We start from the raw sequence: 14,999 nt of genomic DNA, 5'->3' as shown, positions 1-14,999 counted from the left end.
CTAAATGTCCACAAACTGATGAATGGATTGGAAAAGTATGGTATATATACTCTATGGAATACTACTCAGCCATAAAAAATGACAAGAACCTAGAATTTGATAGCAATATATACTGACTATTTGCATTCTATGGTAGAGAGTGAAAAATTGGAGGACATAAAAGCAGTGAAGGTACTTAATGAGAATAGAACAGTGTGGAATGGGGGAGGTGAAGAGAAGAGGATAGAGAAAGATAGCAAGAGAACAATAGAGAGGCAGGATGGTAGTGAGAATCAGATATGGCTTACTACCTGTTGATGAGGACAGGTATAGTATCTCAACTAGATTGGTCTGAGAAGTATTTCATGATGTGTAAAGTCTTTTTACAAGCAAAATGAGAAACAGTGATTGTTTTAAAAAATAACTAGAATAACAATAAAAATGATTGAGAAAAACATAGAAAAGATATTGAATGTTGAAACGGGCAGATTAATGTCTCTGTATTGACTGACATGCATGGCATTCCCTTTTGAAAAAGCAATGTAATACACTGTAAAGTTATATGTAATCCAATGTAATATAAAGAAGATTATGATGATAATAAAAATTAAAAAAAAAACATAGAGCCTTATAGACAACAAAAGGATTAGTGAGAGTGGCAGAGTCAACGTTCAGAAGTGAGAACGTCATATAGTTTATAATACATAGCTTAATATAACATCAAGTTATATAGTATGTATTAAAGTCAACATAGAAGGCCAGTAGATGGCATAGCGGTTATGTTGCTGGACTCCTACATGGCCAACTTCAGTTGGAGTCCTGGTGGCTTGAAAATCATGCCAGGTGCATGTGCCTGCATACCTGAGATCCTAGGAGGAAAATGGAAGAGAAGAGACTGCTGAGTGGCCATCCCCATAGGGGGTGATTTCTCACTTTCCCTCTCACTGTCTTTATCTCTTTCTCTCTACGCCAAGCAAGTGCACATGTCATAAGGCAAAAATTTCTAAAAAATCCCACCAATATAGAGTAGATTTTTATTTCAACCTCACTCTTTCACTTATTAGTCGATAATGATATCCTTTGACTAGTGTAGTTAAGTGGATAATTTCTCCAAATATTATTTTAGTTATCAGAATGCAGAGCTCAGGGACCAGCAGATGGTATAATGGCTATGTCACTGGACTCTCATCTAGTCAAGTGCAGTTCAAGTCCTGGACCTGGGGGCTTAAACTTACACCGGCACATGTATGTACGTGCCCAAGATCCCAAGAGGAGAATGGATTGCGGTGTGGCCATACCCCCTGGGGGGTGATTTCTTGCTTTCTGTCTCTGTCTCTATCTTTCTGGTGAGTACACACACCCTATAGCAAACACCTCTCAAAAAAAAAAAAAAAGAAAAAAAAAAAAAAAAGAATGCAGAGCTCAAAAATAGACCTATGAGGGACCAGCAAATGGCATAATGGTTATGTCACTAAACATGGCTCTCACATGGCCGACTGTGGTTCGAGTCCTGGACCCAGAGGCTTGAAACTCACGCTGGGTACGTGTGTGTATACTTAAAATCCTGAGAGAACAGAGGAGAAGGGATTGTGGCACAGCCATCCCCCCAGAGGAGTGATTTCTCGCTTTCTATCTATCTGTCTCTTTCTGTCTCTCTGGGGAGCACACATGACATATAACAGAAATCTCTCTCTCTAAAAAAAAAAAAGATCTATGAATAGAGGCAAAGATATTATATGATAAAGGTGGTAATTTAAATAAGGGGAAAAGGTGTTTGTCCAATAATTTTTAAGACTGTTGGTTATCTATTTGTACAAAAAGTATGTTTATATCCCTATCCATCATTCACCAATAGTTCTTCCGATAGATTAAAGAGACATAAAATAAAACTGTGGGAACAATTAGAGGAAATACAGGGAAATTTTTATTATTTTGAGTAGGAAAGACCATTTTAAACAAGACTGAGAAGGCAAACAGTGCAAAGGAAGAGATAAATATGACTACATAAAATAAATGACTTCTCCACTATGAAAAATAACATAAGCAAAGTTAAAAGATAATAGACATATTAAAGGTAAAATATGTATGTATTCATCACAAATGAGTTAAGAACTTCAATATGGCTGTGTTGACTGTGTACTGTCCACCAGCAGGGGGAGCCATTCAAACAGACTACAATGTACACTGGGCCCCCCAAGTTGCCCTGATGAAAATCTACAATCTATAAAGCACTCCTATATCAACAGAAGAAAAGACAGATAAGTCACTCAATAGAAAAATGGATAGAGGATATGAAAGGTAGACCTACAGGGGAGGAAATCTCAGTACTAGAAGTAATATAGAATACAAAGATGTTCATTCTTACATGTAATCAATGGAATAAAAATTGAAACAATGATGAAGCATATTTTTACACACAGGCAATGAGGAAAATAAAGAAATATCATTTCATAGTGACAAAATTTTAAACATTAGTGTTGACTAGGATATGAAAAATGGTATTTTTCATGCATTCTAAGGTGAGGTGTAAATTTGACAATACTTGTTTAAGTGAAATGCATGTATCCTATGACCTAACAATTCCATTTCTCCTGATCGTCCCTAAAGAAACTTTTACATAGACATATAAGCTATTTGTTGCAGAACTGTTTATAATCACATAAATTGGAAACAGCATAATTGTCCATAGCTGGAGTTTAGTAATTGAATGGAATGAGCTCTATACACAGGAAAATGAAAGGCCTCCATTTTACACTGTTGAGTGAAAGAAGGTTTCATAATGATGTGTATGATATGATATCAGTTATATAAAACACACACGAAGTAATATTATTTATATGAAGAATCTTTACAAATTTATGAAAACAGATATCATGAAAAATCTCATGGATTTCAAAAAAAATGTTTGGATCAAAATAAACTTGTATATTAATTCAATTTTTGCATAAATTTTTTGAAGCCCCCTCACATATGTACTTTTTTTGTATGTAAAGTGACTAAATGACTACCCATCTGTTAAAAGAGGTATCTCTGGGAGTCAACAGGGATTAGGTATGAGAGTCAATAATGGGTTTTAGTTTAATTTTAATGTTTGAATTGTTGAAAATGAGAACAAATGTATTATTTTATTGATATTTTCTCTTCAACCTACACTTCCAATCTATGCTTGTGCCCTGAGATAAAGGTGCTATTAAAAAAGTCATGAGGAGGTCAACCAATGGGATGGAGGTTGAGACAGCTGAATCCCATGGCCAACTGCACAGTTCAAGTCCCTGGATCCAGTGACTTGAAGACATGCTGGGCATGTGTGCATGCTCAAGATTCCAAGAAGGGAATAGAGGAGAAGAGATTGCAGTATGGACATCCCCTCTGGTGGTGGTGCCTTCTCACTTTCCCTCTTTCTCTCTCTCTCCAGCAAGTGCACATACATTATAACAAATTTTTAAAAAAGAAAAGTCATGAATAAGACATGATACAGAATTAGAAAAATGATAGCAGCAGTTACATAAGCTACAGTTGCCAACACTGTATAAGACACACCTAGGTTTACCTAAAGAAGATTTTATTACTCATCATTCAGTTCTCTTCTCCCTTTCCTTTAAAATGTTCCTCCTTTCCGTCTCAAGCCCTGGCTCACGAGCCTGCCTCCTAGCCACCTAGGCTTTTCTGTCTTCTTCTATTGTGACTTCCCTATTTAGGATTCAAACACAGGCTGGTCTCATGGATGTCCCCTGTGACAAGAAGACTCTATCTAGGTGTATAGGCTGGGACGTCTTCCCCTCCTAAAGAAGTCAGGTACTGACCAAGTAAGTTCAGGTTTTTTTGTTTTTGTTTTTGTTTTTGTTTTTTATATCTGGTGCTTTAAAAAACTAGAGCCAATTGATGAGATCTCGTTTCAGGTCAGTGCATCGAGGAGCTTACAAAGCTAGAGTGTGTAATAGAGTGAGTGAGAATCAGAAGAAAAATATCAATTTCTGGAGTCAGAGCAGACCAGAAAGAGACTAGAAGTCACCTCAACAATCGATGCTACAAGGTAGGAGAACAGAGAACATGGAGGAGGAAGGCAAAACAATGAGGAAGAGCCCCCAATGTGGCCATTTGTGTCCCTGCAGATGGACTCCATCATAGTCCTGACAAGACAGGGGCTGTTCCCAGGGCAATCAGGCTTGCCAGCACTTCTTATCTGGTGCTTTAAAAAACTAGTAATGCCCAGGTTCATCCTGGGACAGATAAACTAACATTTCTTGAGTGGAGCCACACATCAGTATTTTTTAGAACTCCCCAAGTGATCCTCCAGCACTGAGATGCATTGCCCAATCAAATCCTGCAAATTTAGAGTGGGTAACTGGTGGCACCTGTCAAAGTAAGGAATACATAAGAATCTTGGGAACCCACTCTCTGAACAATTTTATTTAATCTCTTTAGTAAAAAAGATGGTGCACTCATTATTTTTCCATAAGAATTAAGATGTCTTCTCTCATTTTCTTACATGAGAATTCAAGTCAAGGATTCATAAAGTCATTTCAATTTGTTTGTTTAGCTATAATTTCTTCACTTATTTTCTTATTAAGAGAGAGAAAGAACAACAGGCACCCTCAACAGGATCTCATGGTGAGATCCTCTTGTCATCTTTATCTAGCCAGGATTATAGACACATGCAAACCCAGCATATACAGGTTGACCCAGAAATCAAATCTCAGTCTTCTATATGGCTTCCAGCATTCCAGAGCTCTGCACTACTGCTATGCCACTGTGAGTTGGCCAAGTTGTCCCAACTTCTGAATCCTTAGTTCCAGATCTTTTTCAGAGATGTGTCTCATCTTCTCCAGAGAGACTCCCTATGCAACCTCAGGCCCCAAGAGTGCTTGCAGCATGGACCCAACATGACATTCCATTGTTTATTTTCTCTTTGAAAATAATATGCCCAAGATGGTAAAGTGTATCTTTGATGATGGGTACAAAGACTGAATTTATAGTTTAATCTGACATAAATCAGGCTCAAAATTTACAGGCAGAAATATAGGTTGCATAATTACTCAGCAGCAGTTATGCATTCTTGACACATTTATCTCCCAAAGCCTGAACTCTGTACATGCATGGACACATGAAATTCCCCACTCATGATGCCTCTTCTCTGGCACTTAGAAACAGATTTATGAAGCTATCACTGTACAATGTATAGTGTTATGTTTATAATTTGGATAAATTAGAGTAGCTAAGAGAAGAAGCTAAACCTTTGTGTGCTGAAGTAGTTTATTCTGTTGAATGTCTTGGTGTAATGCAAACATAACTAACTTCGAAATTATTTGCCGGATATTTTGGTCAACCAACAGATTTCTTTGGCAGATAGCTTCATTTTCTGATAGTCTGAATGCTCTCTACTTAACCTATATAAAATAAGCATGCTGGCCAAGTCACATACCAAAATGGATAATCAGGCTCTTAAAAGCTGCTCCATTAAGCTCTTGGGTCTGCTCACCCCGATTCTTCTGCCACTGGGAGATTCCTGTTAATTTGCTCCTGGAAATTTTCTTCCAGCATATTTTGAGGTAAAATGTTGCATGGACATTATTTAAAAAAAAAAATAAAAGCCAAAACCAAAAACAAACAAAAAACAACAACAACAAAAGCTGGGAGACCTTGGATGGGAATCAAAAGACCCAAAAGTCTAGATGATAGACTTGAAATTTTTCTACCAATAGTAAAGACCTTGAAGAGAAAGGAAGATCTGGGTATTGAATGTACAATTAAAGAGAAGGTAATGAAAAATAAGATTCATAAGACAAAGTTTTAGGGACTGGCATGAATGATGGAGTCTTTGCCAGGGAAGGGTATTTGACCAGAGCATAGATAACCTAATTGAAAAACTTCTAGAAGGAGACAATCACCTTCATAAACCTATGAAAGTGATTCCCATGGAGGACAAGTATCGATGAGAAGATTGACCAGTGGTGAGTAGCACCACTGCTAAGTATGGTTTATATGGAGCTGGATCTCACATGGATGATCGTGGCTGGAATCCTGGCCCTGGTGGCTTGAAAAACATACTGAGTACCTGTACATTCATACCCAAAATCCTGATGGGAAGGCAAAATGGAGGGAAAATGATTGTAACATGACCATGCCCCATTCAGGGGAGTTTGGGTGCTTTCTCTCTTCTCTCTTTTTTCCCACAGGTGAGCTCATGTGCTCTTTGGGGAGGCGGGGGTGAGGATTAATAAGAGTATGAAAGTTTCCTAATGATTTGTACCCCAAAAATGGAAAAGAGAAAGGAGATGGAAACAATGTGCATAAAAATCTTTATACTAATGAAGTATATAAAGCTTTACACTAATAACAGCTGTCATTGGTTGAGTGTTTACTGTCTATCTCTTGTAATATTAAGGATAACTCATAAAGTAGGTATTTTCATCTACAGATAAATAAAGTGAAGTAACTTGCACAAGGGCACATTTAGCTGGTAAGTGTAAAAACAAAGATTTGGACGTGGGCAATCTGGTTCAGGGTCCACACTATACAACGTCTCTGAGAGTGCATGGTTAATAAGGTTAACTTGAGATTATGCCATCAGGTAATTTTTGGGACACAGTGGGAAGAGATCCCAGATTGAAATGCAATGAGGGAGGAACATGTCCTGTTTCCAAACAACATGCCTGCAATAAGGGTCTCCCCTAAATGGTACAATCGAGAAGGTATTCACATGAGTAACCTGAGAACAAAAACATGATAGAGAATGGCCTAGAGAAGAATACAACTGGACTTGCTTTGGAACTTTTGTACAGGCCACCTGGCCAGAAGGAGATGATTATTTACATTTTTTTAAAAGAGGTTTTTGCTATAGGGTGTGTGCGCTCACCAGACAGACAGAGACAGAGAGACAGAAAGCGAGAAATCACCCCCCAGGGGGGATGACCACGCTGCAATCCCTTCTCCTCCATTCTCCTCTTGGGATCTTGGGCACGCGCGCACACATGCCCAGTGCGAATTTAAGCCACCATGTCCAGGATGTAAACCGCGGTCAACTACATGGGAGTCCAGTGACATAGCCATTATACTAACTGCTAGTACCATTATTTACATATTTTGGACAGATGGCAAGAGTGGTATAGATGTTAGATATAGAGTTGATAATAGAATATACATTATATATGGTGGTAATGAGAAACTTCAGTTATTGGATATTTACTACAAAGTTTGGCAGACATGTTCTTGACTTGTGCTCCATAGGAAAGTGGAAGTAGATTATTATTTTTTTTCTTTTAACAGCTAAAAAAATCAAAGGATAAGCATAATCAAGTATGTGCCTTGGACTTTCGCATGGCAGAATGTTTAAAGGTCTGGAGAAGATAAGTATGATTCTCCCTTCCAAAGGAAGATAGAGGACAGGGCTCAGATGCAATTCTAACTATAATCAGTACATGGTTCTAATAGAAAAAACCATGTTTCTCCCCAAGGAGAGTGTGCCGGTTAAGTTGTTACTTCTCATTTCTGCTTTGCCGGCTGGCTTCCTGTTAGATTGTCAATAGAGGGCACCAGAGGGAGACCAAAAGGCTGGATGGAAGATGGGATATTGGGGGGGGGGGTGATGCTCTGTGTTTTTGTCTGCCAGCAGGTCTTACGGTCACCCCAATGCATATCTCCCCAGCAATAGCAATTTCCTTCCGAAGCAGCAACTGAATCTACAGTAGTTTGCAGGTTTTCTCTTCTTTTCTTTTCCTTCCTTTCTTCCTTCCTTTCTTTCTTTCTTTCTTTTTTTATTTTTTTTGAGAGATTTTTGCTATAGGGCACATGCGCTCACCAGAGAGACAGAAACAGAGAGACAGAAAGCGAGAAATCGCTCCCCCCCCCACCAAGGGGAGATGGCCACACCACAATCCTTTCTCCTCCATTCTCCTCTCCGGATCTTGGGCACACACGCACACATGCCCGGTGTGAGTTTAAGCTGCTGGGTCCAGGACTCGAACCACGGTCAATTATATGGGAGTTCAGCAACATAGCCATTATGCTACCTGCTGGTTCCAGTTTGCAGGTTTTCTAACACTTGCTATAATAATGTTTCACCCCATCTACCAAGACAGCTGGCCCATCTCCCTCCTTGGAAATCTGAGTCGCATAAGACCTCTTCCAATTTCACAGATACCAACACCAGCTCAGCATCGTAAGTTTCTAAATTAAAAATAAATAAATAAATAAATAAATAAATCTAACTCTTTGATATTTTAACCTTATGGGTAGTAGCTGCTTCCTGCTGTCACCTTAGAGTTCTCTTTTTATCTTTCTAGTTACCTTCTTAATAGCTCTGTACCTTGTTAAAAGGTACACTCTAACACACACAGTCTTCATTCAAATAACTAGTAGGGAGTTTGTCTCTTGAATAGACCTTAACTATCCAGAAAACACTGGGACTACTAGAGCCCTAAATGAGCAAAAAATGGCCCATAGCAACAATTGCCTGGTCAATAAGAACATGAAAGACCAGATGTTTGGAGAGGATAGTAAATAGCACATTTCATTTTTATGGAAGATTTGGCACCTTGGCTAGATCACTGATGGACAGAAAAATGGCAGAAGAACTCATAGATTAGGTCTCGAGCTGCTCTTTTCTTTGAATTCCTTCTCCTCCAGAGTCCTGAGAGACAGACCATCATGACCACAGAGCTCCCATCAGAACATGATTTGAGATTCCCGAGGGTGCCTGTGTCTATTTCTTTTTACTATATCTCTAGTTTCAGAGGTCCGAGCCTGTTGGTTTCCTTCTAGAAGTTTCCATCTATTATAAACTATATTCTCTACAGAGGACTGAGAGTGTTCTTTCTTTGAGATTAAGAACCTCTTTTCTCTCACCTAAGAAACCTATGTCTGTCCTCTAAAAGGAATTTTGGAAATGTAGTTCATCCTTGCATCTCTGCTACTTTGGAAATCTGTATTTTCTTGACATTGCTAAACTTCATAGTGTTTTCTGAGACTTTGTAAAAACCCCTATAGGGTTGGCTAAACAGAATTTCTCCATAATATTAAAATAACCCCCTGGATTCCTGGCTCCAGGTACATATTGACCTTTCTGCATTGAAATCCTCTGAGGCTTGATCCATTCCACATTTGCCTTTGTCTCTCAATAGTCCCATTCCTTGCTCCACACCCTTGAGTCACTTCAGTTCTTGGTTGACAGGTGCTTTTTTTTTCATATTTGTAAAAACAACCAAGTTTCTTTCCTCTTTTTTCATTTCTTGGCTTCATTACACTAATTTCCAATTCTTCAAATATCATTTCTTCCTTCTAACAGGTTCACAATGGGGTGTCTTACTCTGTTCAAGCTGTTATGACAAAATGTCATAAACTGGGTATCTAACAAACAGCCAGAGTTCATTTCTCATAGTTCCTATGGTTGATAAGTCCAAGATCAAGGTGGATTCAGTGTTTGGTGGGGGCTCACTTTCTAATTCATAAGCAGTACCTCTTTGCTGTGCCCTCACATGATGGAATGCATAAAAGATGTCCTTCAGCTCTTTCATGAGGACACAATCCCATTCAGGAGGGCTCTGCACTCATGACCTTCTGAGTTCCCAAAGACCCTTCCCTTAATATCATCACACTGGGGGGTAAGGATTTCAACATATAAATTTGGGAGGAACAAACATTCAGACCAGAATATTCCACCCCTAACTCTCCAAAATTTATGTCCTTCTAACATGGAAAAGCACATTCATCTCATCTCAATGTCTTCTAGAGCTTTAGTTCATTTCAGCATCAATTTAGAGACTAAAATCTAGATTCTTACCTAAATATTATATAGATAAGATACAGGGGACTTCAAAAAGTTTGTAGAAAAATGGATTAGAGTATGAGTTTATTTAGATATCATAGTTTTTTTTTTTTCATAGCATGCATTTTCCATAGCTTTTTGAAGACACCTTATATGGGTGAGATTGCAGGTACAATTTATCTTGAGGCAAATTGTTCTATAGCTATGAACCTTTGATACTGAATATATTAAATACATTTAAAATGCAATGGTGGAACAAGAGTAATATAGACATTCCCATTTCAAAAGGGAGAAATAAGAAAGAAAAAAGGGGTGACAGGTTCAGCAAGTCAAAACTAAGGCTTGAGAATAATCTTCTTTGGCTTACTGATCTGCTCTCCAGGCACTAAGGCAGAAGTCCTACCTTCCAGATCCACTGGATGCAGTCCCGCTTCTGCAGCTTTGCCCACTCCCATAGGTTTGGTGGCCCTGCTACCATAGTTTTTTGGGAATAGCCTGTGCCACAGCTCTCACAGGTTGGAATCATGTTCCTACTGTTTTTCCAGGCTGGAATTACATACTGGTAGCTCCCCTGGTCTAAAGTCTCAGGCCCAGCTCCTATAGCTCTAGTGGACATTTCCCTAGTACAGACTTTCTGTGGTAGCCCTGCTCTGTGGTACTTCTTTGTCTGTGCCCCCATTGCTCTCCGGGACATCCTTTGGTGGAAGCAGCTATGCCCCCATAGCTTTACTGGGTATAGGATATATCACACTGGACACCTGGTTCAGAACTGTAGTGGCAGAAAAATGTTGTGAGAGAGTGCAAGAAGTCAAACCACCAATGCGAGCCTGCACCAGGCAGTGGTGGCCCTATATTTGATATTATTTTGTGTCACAATTCCTGGGACTCTGGGGTTGTGATAGAAAGGGCAGCCCTAGTGATCTCTAAAATGCCTTCTGGGTCATTCCGTCATTGTCTTGGACAGGAGGTCCTGCTTCTGATTAGTTGGATGACTAATCTCATAATTGTCTTGTTAAATAACACCTGGCTTCCACTGAAATGGCAAGCCACACTAATCTTATCAGGTAGTCATTTGACCATACCCTTGTTTTCTCCCAAATGAGCTTTCTCATTTTTTTTCCAGTATGAATAGATTGAAGTTTTTCTTAATTTTTAAGTTTTGCTTCCCTTTTGGTTAACAATTCTATCTTTAAATTATTTCTCTTTTTGCATTTTACTATAAGTAGCCAGAGTAACCTTTCAGCCTCTTCCACAATTTGCTTAGAAACAGCTATGGCTAAATACTCAATTTCATCACTCACAATTTCTACCTTTATAAAACACAAAGATCTAAGAACACAAAGCAGCCAAATCTGCTACTTTATAATAAGGATTTCCTTTTCTCTTGTTTCCAGTAACATACTCCTCATTTCCATCTGAGACCTCAGCATAATGATCTTTCCCATGCATATTTCTATTAACAGTTTTTGATAAACACTTAGGCACTCTCTAAAAAGATAGAGACTCTGGAGCTTTTCCTCCTCTCTTTCTGAGCTGTCAGCAGAATTGCCCTTAACCATCCATTCATGCCAATGTAGGCTTTTTCTAGCATGCTTCTCAAAACTCTTCCAGCCTCTAACCATTTCACAATTTCACAGTCTCAGTCTCCCCCACCCCTACCATGAGTGCAAACACCCTAAGGTGAAACCTCTTAAAACTTTTCTTTCAAGTCACTAAACCAAAACTAAGTTTATTATATGACCTTTCGAAAGACATAACAGCCTAGTTTCCCCAAAATTTCTACTGGCATGAAAACAAAATTCCTTCTGTTTAATCCTGACACAAAAGTAACCTAATGTTAACTAATCAATTATTTTCTTATTCTGTCAACCTGTCCCTACTTTACAAAGAAAGTAACTTTGAAATGAACAATCTAGCTTTTTGTTTTTTGTTTGTTTGTTTCTGGTTTCTTTTCTATTTGTAAAACCAACCTTTTCTGTTCAGTACATTCTGTTTTACAAAATGAAGCCTTGAAAATAAAGCCAATTAAGATCTTAAACCAAATTGTTGTAGTTGTGCCTTTTGACAATATAGAACAATTAGGAGTTAAAAGGCAGAATTTCCAAGACATGAAAAGAAGACAAGATATATTTTAAGTTCTATTTCTACAGAATAGGAAAATGACATCTTCTCTTCCCTTTAATTTAATGTAACCAGGGGAAATTTATCAGAGAAGTTAGGTCTAAAATGTGAAAGCTGAGTGGCAATTGCCCCTTGGAATTTAAGTTAAATTCTCCCTTCTAGCAGATGTTTTGATTTAAAATAGTTACCTTTTGTTCAGCTTCACTCTCAGCTCCCAAATCTTTCTGTTTTCAATTCTTCAAGGAAGGCACCCCTGAATACAGTGGGAGGGAGGTGGTTTAATCCAGAGTCCTTGAAAACAGCTTGATATTTTCAACTAAATCCAGTAGCGGAATGCAGGCTTAACTGGCCCCACCCAATATTTCTCCCACCACTTTTTATCCTTTTTATCCAGCAAAGTTTTATCTGTTCCAAAGGATAAAAAATAGAAGAAGAAAAAGAAAAATGTTTACTTAAACCATTAAACTCTAAGCTACGCAATCAATTTTGAACAAATTTAAGAAACTTGATACTAAGTCATGATGAAGAAAATAATGGAGGTATTTATTTGACTAATTTATAAACTAGAGCTTTAAATTTCCTTTATATTCTCTGGAAAGAACACTGAAGTTACACATATCTACTTTGCAGTCGATATGGCTTTGGAGGGATGCATCTATATTAGTAATTAAACACACACTTATTGTGTGCTTATTAAGTACACAGTACAGTCAGCCGCTGTATCCACAGATTCAACCAACCACAGATTTAAAATATTTGGGGGGAAATGGTTGTGTGTGTACTAAACAGGTACAGACTTGTTTTCTTGCCATTACTTCCTAAACAATATAATATGCCAACTATTTCCATAGCATTTACGTTGTGTTGGGTATTACAAATAACCTAGAACTGATTGCAAGTGTGTGTACTGCAAGTGTGTGTAGGTTCTACATGAATACTACACCACTCTATAAAGATATTGGAGCATGGGGTTGGTGCTAACAAAGAATGTGGAAGAGGCCAGCAGGTGGTGTAGCAGTTATCGCTAGTCTAGTTATCGCTAGACTTCCATATGGCTGATCACAGTTTGAATCCCAGACCCAGTGGCTTCAAACTCATGTAGGGTGTAAGTGTGTGCATGCCCAAAGTCCTGGGAGAAGAATGGAGGAGAAGGAATTGCAGCATGGCCATTCCCCCTGAGGGGTGATTTCTTGCTTTCTGTCTCTCTGGCAAGCGCACACACTCTGTAGCAAAAATTCTCTCTCAAAAAAAAAAAAATAGTGGAGGAACAAAGTAAAATATATGCCAAATCTTGCCTTTGGTGAGCTTACAAAGCTGTAGAAGACATAAGTAGAAGAGATCAGATGTGAATGCAAATTGCTGACAAGTGGCACAATGAAATAAGTGTCATATATAGATGTACAAGTAAAGTTCTATGAGAGCCCAGAGAAAGGCAGGCTACTTTTTTTCCAGGAAAGGCTTCCTGGAGGAAGAGGCATTTCCACCTTACTTTCTAGAGCAAAGAAAGGCCTTCTAAGAACGAGAGAGTAGGAACGAAAGATGAAGTCAAGGGAAGGGTTATGCACCTTTACTGAACTAAGTGCAGATAATCATAGGGACCCGTTTGGTTAAGAATCTTGATCTAGTGAACTTATTATCTTCAGTAGCTTACGTTGATTTTGCTTACTTTCAGACTAACTCAGGTAATGTCTACATGTATCAGTAAACTCATGTGCTTTCGATATATCTAACATTTCATACACAACATTTTGAAATCAATCTTGCTCTCTTTCATATTCCATCTTTTTATTATGCTCTCTCGCTACTTTTTTCTTTGTTTCTCTCTCACACACATATGAATATTTCTTTATAGAAAAGAATAAAATAAATACTTAAAGCCCCTCTCCTCCTAAAAAGGCACAGCCTCTGGGTTTCTCCTTTAAATAACTGACCTGTATTTCAAGCTGCACACCAAATCTCATCAAAAGCATCTGGAGGCAGGCCCTGGTCTTGCATCCTGGGAACAAGGTCAAAAGATTTCAGACCTAAGAACAGGCTTGAATACTTCCTTGGCCACTTCCCTTTGCTAGAAAAGTGACAGTTTTATGTAACACCACCCATTGTTCTCTTTAATGAAACTATGCAGTGGCTTCAAACTCATGTAGGGTGTAAGTGTGTGCATGCCCAAAGTCCTGGGAGAAGAATGGAGGAGAAGGAATTGCAGCATGGCCATTCCCCCTGAGGGGTGATTTCTTGCTTTCTGTCTCTCTGGCAAGCGCACACACTCTGTAGCAAAAATTCTCTCTCAAAAAAAAAAAAATAGTGGAGGAACAAAGTAAAATATATGCCAAATCTTGCCTTTGGTGAGCTTACAAAGCTGTAGAAGACATAAGTAGAAGAGATCAGATGTGAATGCAAATTGCTGACAAGTGGCACAATGAAATAAGTGTCATATATAGATGTACAAGTAAAGTTCTATGAGAGCCCAGAGAAAGGCAGGCTACTTTTTTTCCAGGAAAGGCTTCCTGGAGGAAGAGGCATTTCCACCTTACTTTCTAGAGCAAAGAAAGGCCTTCTAAGAACGAGAGAGTAGGAACGAAAGATGAAGTCAAGGGAAGGGTTATGCACCTTTACTGAACTAAGTGCAGATAATCATAGGGACCCGTTTGGTTAAGAATCTTGATCTAGTGAACTTATTATCTTCAGTAGCTTACGTTGATTTTGCTTACTTTCAGACTAACTCAGGTAATGTCTACATGTATCAGTAAACTCATGTGCTTTCGATATATCTAACATTTCATACACAACATTTTGAAATCAATCTTGCTCTCTTTCATATTCCATCTTTTTATTATGCTCTCTCGCTACTTTTTTCTTTGTTTCTCTCTCACACACATATGAATATTTCTTTATAGAAAAGAATAAAATAAATACTTAAAGCCCCTCTCCTCCTAAAAAGGCACAGCCTCTGGGTTTCTCCTTTAAATAACTGACCTGTATTTCAAGCTGCACACCAAATCTCATCAAAAGCATCTGGAGGCAGGCCCTGGTCTTGCATCCTGGGAACAAGGTCAAAAGATTTCAGACCTAAGAACAGGCTTGAATACTTCCTTGGCCACTTCCCTTTGCTAGAAAAGTGACAGTTTTATGTAACACC

The 14,999-nt window shown here is 38.5% G+C and overlaps 1 protein-coding gene across 1 annotated transcript in view; it reads right to left on the bottom strand.

Moving 5' to 3' along the window:
• Nucleotides 1-12,107, bottom strand: part of CALD1 (caldesmon 1) — a 256,751-nt gene extending 244,644 nt beyond the window's left edge. Inside the window, exon 1 of the mRNA XM_006144999.3 lies at nucleotides 12,052-12,107. The gene's annotated coding sequence lies outside the window, so the exon portion shown is untranslated. The remainder of the gene's footprint in view (nucleotides 1-12,051) is intronic.
• Between the last annotated feature and the right edge of the window lie 2,892 nt (nucleotides 12,108-14,999).

The sequence above is a fragment of the Tupaia chinensis genome, unplaced genomic scaffold (genome assembly GCF_000334495.1).
Source record: "Tupaia chinensis unplaced genomic scaffold, TupChi_1.0 Scaffold000140_1, whole genome shotgun sequence".
NCBI classification, from domain to species: domain Eukaryota; kingdom Metazoa; phylum Chordata; class Mammalia; order Scandentia; family Tupaiidae; genus Tupaia; species Tupaia belangeri.
The sequence above is the reverse complement of the archived record's forward strand: the minus strand, read 5'-3'. Positions and strand labels throughout refer to the sequence as shown.